Consider the following 9,673-nt stretch of genomic DNA (forward strand, 5'->3'; position numbering starts at 1 on the left):
CCACTTCCTTTTTTCCCCCCTTCTAATTGCAGAGAGCTCTGCTATTTGGGCATCGAGATGAGAGGCACTAGATGTTAGTTTTGTTTCCATCATTACTATTTTGTGCTTTGAATTTCACACTGATAAAATAAATTATTTAGTATAAAGTTTTAGGATTTATTGATGGAAATATCTATTCACAGAACCCAATGAGACTAATTTTGGTTGCTGGCTCACAAGAAAAGCTCTAAGTTACCTAGATATCCTACAAGAAATTTGAGACCTAAAGCCATAAGTGGCATAGGTTCACCATTGCAGTATATCCAGTGAACAAGCAATTACATTTTGCTCATGGAAGCCTTGAACTGAAATTCCTGCCACAAATCTGACAGAGGAGCAATTTGGAGTCCTTTATACTCATTGAACTTGGGGCATAAATGAGTCCCTCTCAGAGGAAAGTACAGAAGAACTGATGGAACTGGCATGTTGTGCTGATGCTGGAGAGCCTGAGACATGGGGAATCCTACTGGGTACTGGTGCCACTGCCCTGAATGTTCTCCTCATTCTTTACAGGCAGAGGAAGAGAGTGCTGGGGTGCTTTGGTCATCTAGCAGATGTCAGAGCTGCAAATTGCATCTTGCTGTTGGCTAGCTCATTGTACAATGCACTGTGAACTGATTTCAATTAATTCCCTTCTGGACAGCTAATTTTTACAGCATGGCAAGTTCATTCAAAATTATGAATTTCTGTAAGTGAGAGGGTTTTCACGAGTCAGGCATAGCAATACTAAGTTTTATAACTCCTATGTTTCCCTTTTATAAAAGTCTTTGGCTTTTGAGTATTGAATAAAATTTTCACAAAATTGCATTTCATAATGGGATTATTAAGCCAGGGACACTTATTTCTGGTAGGTTTGATCTTATCTTTTATCTCTGTTGCTTAATTTTTTCCTTTCTTCTTGTCTACTGTTTCTCCAATATCCTCGTGATACAAAATTACATGGATCATATCACGTAAGTGATAATGGATTGCTGATGAAAATGTATTGCTGGTAGTCAGGGTATAATGAGAAGCTGCACAATTAAGAACTTTAAAGCCTAACAGTGAAGCTCTGAAAGCCATCAGAGCCTTCAGAAGGCTGACATCTCTGAAGATAGAGGTGTCACACCCTGGTGCTATCAGGAAGGATGCAAAGGCACTTGTCCATGCTGCCTTGATGAGGGGGATGAGGATGCTTTGAGGTTATGGAACACCCATTTGTTTTACTGTGGGAACTCTCAGGTGCCAGTTCCAAGTATTAATTTGTATTACTTTTGAAATTCTGTGAGAATTCTGCTTTCTACCTTTGTTGACACTGTTTCCAAAATATTAATTGGGACTCCTTTGGTTCTTTTAGGCGGTATGGGAAAAGATCACAGAAAATTGTTCAGGATGTACTGTTTAATTTTAGCACACACATTGTATGCCAGAGTTGTTTATGTATGTGGTTAGCACAGCAATAGAGAGGGGAAAAAAAGACCAAAAACCCAAAACCAAAAAGTCAGTTGCAATGAATGGCAGTTCAGCTTGTTCTTATTTGTGGTGGATTTTTTTTCTGGTAATTATTTTGGAAAAAACCCAGTCTTTAACTACAATTCCATCTACTGTGGTGTTAAATATTCAGCACTGCTTTGTAGTGACCTAACATTAGCACAAAAAAGCATAAGTGTTTTTAATTATTAAAAACTGGCAGTTATTAATTTTCTAACAGTATATGGTTTAGCCTGTTCTGAGAGTTAAAATGATACTGTGTAAAAAGCTTGCAGATATATATCCAACTCAAGCAAATTCCCAGCAAAGCACTGACAGACACAGGAAATCTTGTAGAAAACTATTACAGTACAGACTAGACAGTATTTTATTCCTGCCCTTGTCGTACCAACTATTTTAAACATGTGAAATGCTTCTTTTCAAAGGAGCATTTTTGAAATCTGAAAGTTCTGTTATTATAATTCTCCTTTCATTCTGAAGTTACATTTCCTGGATCTGTAGGACTTTCTAAAAATGTTCCATTTTAACAAATCAATATATTTGGGTAGCATTTTTTTAGGTAAAAATCTTAACACCTTGAATGAGCTAAAATAACAAAAGCCAGTGCTGTCTGTGTGTCTGTGTGTGTGTGTGTGTGTGTGTGTGTGTGAGTGACTACAATTCTTTTCATTCCACGAGACACATACTTTTTAATGGAAAATATTCCTAATCCTCAATCCACACAAAACAAGAAGCTCCCTTGTATCAATAACCTTTAACTAATAGCAAATCTTCTCTTCCCTCAAGCAAACGCTCCAGTAGATATGACACCTGCAGCTACTGTAAACATTCACCTAAGAAGGAATCAAACCAGCCAGAGCCTGGGGAAATATAAATACAGTAAATCCATTAAAAATACTGCAGCTGCTTAGAGATTGCACAATCATGAAGCAGTACTTTTTTCCAATAAAACAAACCCCTAGAATTCAGGGGTTTAAAAGTTAGCCTACTGTGGAGCAATTATTTGATACATTTAGGAGAGGAGGTATAGCATGAATTAAAGCCATGTTCATACACCAAACTATTTGAAGGTGGAACAAACGTCTAAGATGACAATTCCTTTAAAGGTCTGCTGGCATACTTTACAGAACACATCTCGCACATTTTTTTAAAAAAATAGATTTTTCTGTAGAAGTGGAAATGGGCTCTATCCGTATGTGATTTTATAACGTGTGCCAGTCTTTTTAAAAAGAAATCACAAATTCATGCTTGTCGCTCTATTGGGAATGGCCTGAAGAACGACACAGACTCTCTTGGGAGTGGACAGGAGAATTTCTCCCCGTTTATTGCCTCAGATATTTTTTATAGGCTGATATGTGAAAGTACAGAAAAGTAAAACCCTTATTAGTTAGTAAACTAACACATCACCATCATTGGTCAGTGGGGTTCACCACCCCTCGACCTTCTCCTGCAAGAAAACAAGGAACAGACAAACAGCACCTGCAAGGCTGTTTTCTATCTCTGAGGATTGTTTCAATTCCTCCTTATGATTTCCCAGGCCACTTTCTCAGGCAAGACTGAGAAAGCTATGCGGCCTGCTATTCCACAGGCACTGTGCTGCCTGCTTCATAGTTAGCATCCATACATGCTGACAGATAAAAAGTAAAATTCTCAAAGGCACCAGTGTACTTAGAATTCTAATTGTTTAAATGTTCTTTATAATTCATGCTTTTTCAGCAATTCCTCTATGTTTAACAAATTTCCAAAGGGTTCATATTGTATTCAAATTGTGTTCTGCTACACAGACTGTTACTTTCTCAAGTTCCCTACCCTTTTTACAGAAATACTCTCAATACTTTTCTGCCCAGTGCAGTTCTGTGAACTTGAACATGTATCTTTATTAGTCATGGGCCCAAATAATACAAATAATACAAATAATACAAATAATAAAAATAATACCCCTACATTGCACAAATGAAAAATGAGAATATAGGCAAAAGAAAATTTTAATCTAAATTTATTAAACTGTTCTCTGTGACAGGGAAATCATCATTCCTACCAGCTGTAGAGAAACCTCTGAAAACAGTAACAAATTATGTAGTTCATGAAAATCTTGAAGTCTGTGAAGCTACTCTTCAAGCACCTCTTCCAGCTTTTCACCATTCAATATTAACTGCTCCCTTCTTCTCCAACATGAGTGCAAGAAAGAAGACAAAAACAGAAACAGTTGTGAAACATAACTATGGTATTTTCATTCTGCTGCTAATTGACAAAAATATGACAAATTCATGGATGTCATTACATGAACCTAAGAGGAAAACAGGGGACTTGATCTAGAAGATCTGTTCCAAGTCTAAGCCCTATTTTCTGTCCAGGACAGTACTGCAATGGTGGCTTTTGCCATGTACAAAAATTTAAGAGACAACTGAGAATTAATCCATTACTTGCCTTTGAAGCACTGCTATGGTGTCCAGAAGTCATTTGACCCTGTTTTACTAGACTTAGTCTCTTGTTTTTAGCTTTAGCCTAGGTACAGTACTGAGTACATGGTTGTAGAATTAGAACAGTAGTAGTAACATAGTGTGCAAGTAATTCATCCACAGAGTTAAGGTCAGTAGAGGTTTGATAGACTAAACAGCAGTTACAGGATATCAAAATATCAAATCAGTGAGACAGATAAGTCAGTTTCTCCTAAGGCAGAACGCATGAAGAACTAATTTCAGTGCCAGGTAGCCAAGAGACATAATGTATCCCATATTTAGATTGCTATGTATGATCAGTACTATATAAATAAATATTTTTTTTATAATTCAGATAATAATTTTAAGAGTGCTAGTATTAAGATTGCACTCCTTTTCCCTTGAATGAATGTACATGCAAGTTCTTACATGTATAAACTCAAACTTTTCTCCAGACTTTAGTTATATTTTGCATTGCATATAATCATTTGTGTCTGTTTAATATTATGTATGAATTTGGCACAGGACACACAGTGTCTTCATGGCATTAAGTGACCAATTAAATTACAACCCTTGTTATTGGGAATGCTTGATTACGCTCTCTGAGCACTTTCTTTAAACCCTCCTGGCTCCACAGAGAATGTTTAGGGTAAGCAATGGATATGGACCCTCCAACACCTAAGGAAATTGAGTCAGAACTGCTTTTGTGCATCTCTGTGTGGTTCAGTCTTGCACCATATAAGCACAATCTCATTGTCAACATATTAAAAAGACAGAACACCAGAAATTTACGTCTGATAATTACATTGGCAGATATCACTATTAAATATTATTTGAAAATTAAAAGTTAAGGGTTTTTATCAGTATCTGCAGGTTACAAAACAGCTCACTGACAGAGAATTGTCTGAATTAATAGGGACACAGGATCAGTCATCAGTAAGAACAGTATTGACTTCTACTTGTAGAGAGCTCTGCAGATATTCTTCTAGAAAACTCTTACTACTTAAAGGTTAAGGTAGTCAACTTTGTTAGGAAGCAATATTAAAAATTTTAAGCATACATGACATGATATGTTTTTATTAAAAAGATCCATCAATATTAGTGTATATATATATTCATATATATATTAGAATAGCTATAAACCATCGTGGAAGTGCACATACAACATTTTGAAAGATTAGGATGTACATTTCTGAGACTAGTGTAGTAGGATAATTTGCCATAAGGATGTTGTTTGCAGAATGTTGTTTACATACCCATAAAAGAGCTGGAGCAGACAGTTACTTCTTTCCTGACTGTTGATGAGACTTGGAAGCCGAACTGCAGCAACACTCCAGCATGCAGAATGGCCAGGAGACAAAGTTAAGAGTTGGTTATTTTGAAATGAAAGATATGTCCAAATTGTGATGATAGAAAAATAAGACAGAGTTGTTGGACCTCCTCTCCAGCAGGCTTGTCACATTAGTAGTAATGATCTTTATTCTCCAGGGTAGTATTCAGTTGTCAAGTCAGAATGAAGCTGGATTCAAACAAGGTGGTTCATCCATATGATGCAGTCTGCTGGGACAATTTTGCTATAGGTTGCAGCTGGACTGTTTTATCTTCTTTCCTTACACTCACCATTGTGTATAATATATTAATTTATATTACACATACTACTAGAAAAATTAAATAATGTTTCCAAGGCAGCAGTCTAACCATTCCAGTTAATCATTACCTTCAAGCTGAAAATAGTCTGAACTGTTTAGATATAGGATCAACTTTATATTATTTATTGAAAAACAAACAAGAACAAACAAACAAAAATTCCACACACACCAAAAAAACCACCTCCCCAAATTCTGCTCCTGAACATGCTAAAGGGTCGCTGGGCTGTTATCAGTGCCATCAGCAAGATTAATAGCATGAGTGAGAAAAGTGATTCAAATTCCTGAATGCTTTAGACAGAGCTGAGTATTTGAAACATCTGCACAGGGCTTGCAGCTACTGGACCTATGAAAGAACTGCACTCTTCTGGAGCAATAGCTGGAATGCAGGTGGGATATCCTACTGATCTTTCCTCAGGCTTCTGGCTTTCACCTGATAAACACTGATAACATATTTCCGGTTACAAGAAGAAAAAAAGGAAATACGCATTTATCTGGAATATTTTGCATTTCACTTTCCAGGTGAAATGTACTTAATAACCTCAAAAACAAGTTAATTGTACTAATTTTTATGTATCTTTAATATAACACAGGCAATTTTAAATTTGTCCCGGATAGTGCTTTTGTTCTTTGATGGATGTTCTATAAGTAGCAGAAGTGCACAAACATGTGAGATGGAAAATAATTCTGTAGTTGAATCTACTTTCTTTGAGGAGTTGGAGTAGATGGCCTCCAGAAATCCCTTCCAATGTAAATTAAGTGAGTCTATAAAATGTAGATGCAGCTTTTAAAAATACCCTTATGGAAAAGCCATACAGCACAGTATCTTTTCTAATATCATAGGCAGAGAATAGCTGAATTCTGAAGATTGTAAACTTTGGTGATTAAAAATATCACATATTAGGCATTGGTTTTAGTATGTTTCATATTTCACAGCCATTGAACAACAGGTTAAGTTACAAAAAGCTATTGTGCTATTGGCTTTTCAGTAAAGTACTGTCAAAATCATTGGGAAGTAAAAAAATGGCAGAATGATTTAGCACATCGAATCATTATTGCCCAAGTCTCAGTTGCTAGACTGTGATAGGACTCTTCCACAGAAGAGTTTCCCCCAGAGATGGGGAAGAATGTGGGCAGTGGAAAAAGCATCCAACAGACATGTTACATTTTAAATCAGGTTTAATCTGAATTTTATTGTCCCTAGAAAATCCATCTATAATATGGTCTCTAAAGCAATACGATGACAATCTCCTATAACCTTGGTGTGTGGCTGAAGCATGGACATACCAGGGGGCTTCTGTAGAGAACAAAAGGTGTCACTTCCCAAGGCACCTGTAGCATGATGATTTACAAAATCAGTAACCTCCTGTTCTGCCCTATCACCTTTGTCAGTAAAAGCAGATCTGTCTGTGCTTTCCTCTGTTTCTATGTTCTGTTATCATATACTATAAGGTCACGTTGTCCTGTTGCAACTGCTTATCCATGCATAAGCACATTAAGTATTTTTACTACATATGAGAAATTTTTTCAAAAAATATGTATAGCAAGTCAGTCATTATTCTTAGTAACCCAAAGGAAAAATGATCATTTGTTCACTTATGGACAGCAATTCAGGAATAGTAATAAACAAGTGATAGGCTATGTATTTTGGAAAAAAACCCAAACAATACCAAGCCAGCATAAAATATGGTGACAGTTCAGTCTGAATAAAAAAATATTAATTTTCTGTCCAAGTTCCTTTAAACTCACAGGAGATTTTAAAAGCCAATTTGCAAATGCAGAAAGATATAGATATGAACTTTACTGAGTCTGAGACAGTCTCTATTTAATCATCCCGATTAAGTCTGTAGCTACCAGTTGCTAATACAGACAAGCACCTCAAAACCCCAAAACATATCCAAAAAATCCCTCACCCCACGTACATCACACCTCTATGAGGGAATACAAGAAAATACCTTCCAGAGGTTCCCTCTTTCTTTGATAGGACAAGAAAAATTACTAATTTTTCTTGTCCTATCATGTTAATTGGATTAGCTGTTAAGTTACTTTTATTATTAAACATGACTTTAATAACTACCTTGCCTTTCACAATTCTAAACTGGTAGCTCTATCTTGTTCATTGAAAACACTGAACCTGAATGTCAAATGAAAAAAAAAAACAGGACTCTGTACCAGTTTCTTCTTCCCCATTACAGTTCCTCTTTTCATGATTTTAAATACCCTAGAGCTATTTTCAGAAGCTAAAATAAGGGATTAAAAGAATTTCTCTTGTCAGTTTTATACCTTTAACATGTCTAGTTTTCTTATTTGAGGTTTCTATTTGTTTAAAGCTACCTCGCTGAAATGGAAGCCACCCACAGAATTTTTTCCTTGAAAATTAGATATTTGCAATATAATACTTGTACTGTAGTTCCATTCTTCCATCATACACACTACATCTAGCTTCAGTGGTCTGAACAAGCAAAGGCATGCACATAATTAATTCCATGAGGGACAGCTTATTCATATATTTGCACACACAACTCTTGTTCTTTGTATATCAGTTACACATAATTTACAGTGACTATTTCTGCTAACTTGAGTATTCGGCGTAAATTAAATTCTAAATAAAGCTCCAAGTTTTCAGATATATTTTTGTTGTAGCTTGATCAAACATTTTCTATTGTCCTACTTGCACATGAGTGCGTGCACACACACACACTGAAAATGGCTTTTTCTATTCTTCAGCTTGTGCTATGCAGTAAAATGGTTATAAAAATAGCAACATGGCAACAGTTGCTTGCACATGTGGATGTCATAAACATTTTGTGTTCCTTTACAGCCAAACTCAATCCAAAGCACTGTCGCAGCAGTGGGCCCACTCCAGGAGCCGGCAAGGGAGAGCGGCTCTCAGGCACCAAGGTGATTTGCAAGTTGCAAGGGAGTAATACATACGGTGTGAATTAGCTGTAAATTAAATGCACAAGTGTTTTCTTTATAAGTGACAGTATTTCGGAGGAATTTCTTCACAGAAAGGGTGATTAGACATTGGAATGGACTGCCCAGGGAGGTGGTGGAATCTCAGTCCCTGAAAGGTTTTTAAGGAAAGACAGGCTGTGGCATTTAGTGCCGTGGTCTAGTGGGCATGGTGGGCTTTGGTCAAAGATTGGACTCAGTGATCTCAGAGATCTCTTCCTAATTAATTTTGTGATTCTGTGTTATACATACATGGACATAGGATCTGTGCTTAAAAATAAAGAAACCATACAAATATAGTTTTGGTTTTTTTTAAAAAAAAAAAAAGCAAGCACACTTTTTCTGAGTTGTGAGTGAATATGATCCAGGAGACAGCCCAGAGGTATCAGAGGCCTTTCCCAATTCCCCTTTGCTATTGCCCACTGGGGTCCCTTGCTGGCCCTCCCCGAGTCCTGGCTCCCGGTGTGGGTACCCCTCGCTCGCCATCGAGCTCCTTCCCCAGCACAAAGGCCTGTCTTGATTCACGCCCAGGCTGGGGCTCCTATTGCAGTGTTACACCATTTCTACTGTGTCCAGTTCTGGAACCGTCAGTTCAGGAAGGACACTGAGGTGCTGGAGCATGTCCAGAGAAGAGAAGTGAGATGGTGAAGGCTCTGGAGCACAAGTCTGATGAGAAGAGGCTGAAGGAGCTGGGGTTGTTTAGCCTGGAGGAAAGGAGGCTCAGGGCAGACCTTATTGCCCTCCACACTGCCAGAAAGGAGGCTGTACCAGTCAGCGGAGGTCAGTCTTCTCCCAGGCAACCACTGACAGGACCAGAGGACATAGTGTCAAACTGGGCCAGAGGAAGAAATAATTTCTTCGCAAAAAGGGCGCTTAGACATTACAATGGGCTGCCCGGGGAGGTGGTGGAGTCACCGGAGATGTTTGAGGAAAGACTAGATGTAGCACGCAGTGGCATGATCTAGTTGAGGCGGTGGTGATCAGTCATGGGTTGGACTTGATGATCTCAGATGTACTTTCTTAAGCCGATTCCGTGATTCTAGGGGCGCGCTCGGGGTCGCGGCGGGGAAAGCCGAGTCCAGCCGGGCCCGGCCCAGCCCCGCTCAGCCAGCGTCTCGCGGTCCC

The sequence above is a fragment of the Poecile atricapillus genome, chromosome 2 (genome assembly GCF_030490865.1).
Source record: "Poecile atricapillus isolate bPoeAtr1 chromosome 2, bPoeAtr1.hap1, whole genome shotgun sequence".
Lineage (NCBI taxonomy): Eukaryota > Metazoa > Chordata > Aves > Passeriformes > Paridae > Poecile > Poecile atricapillus.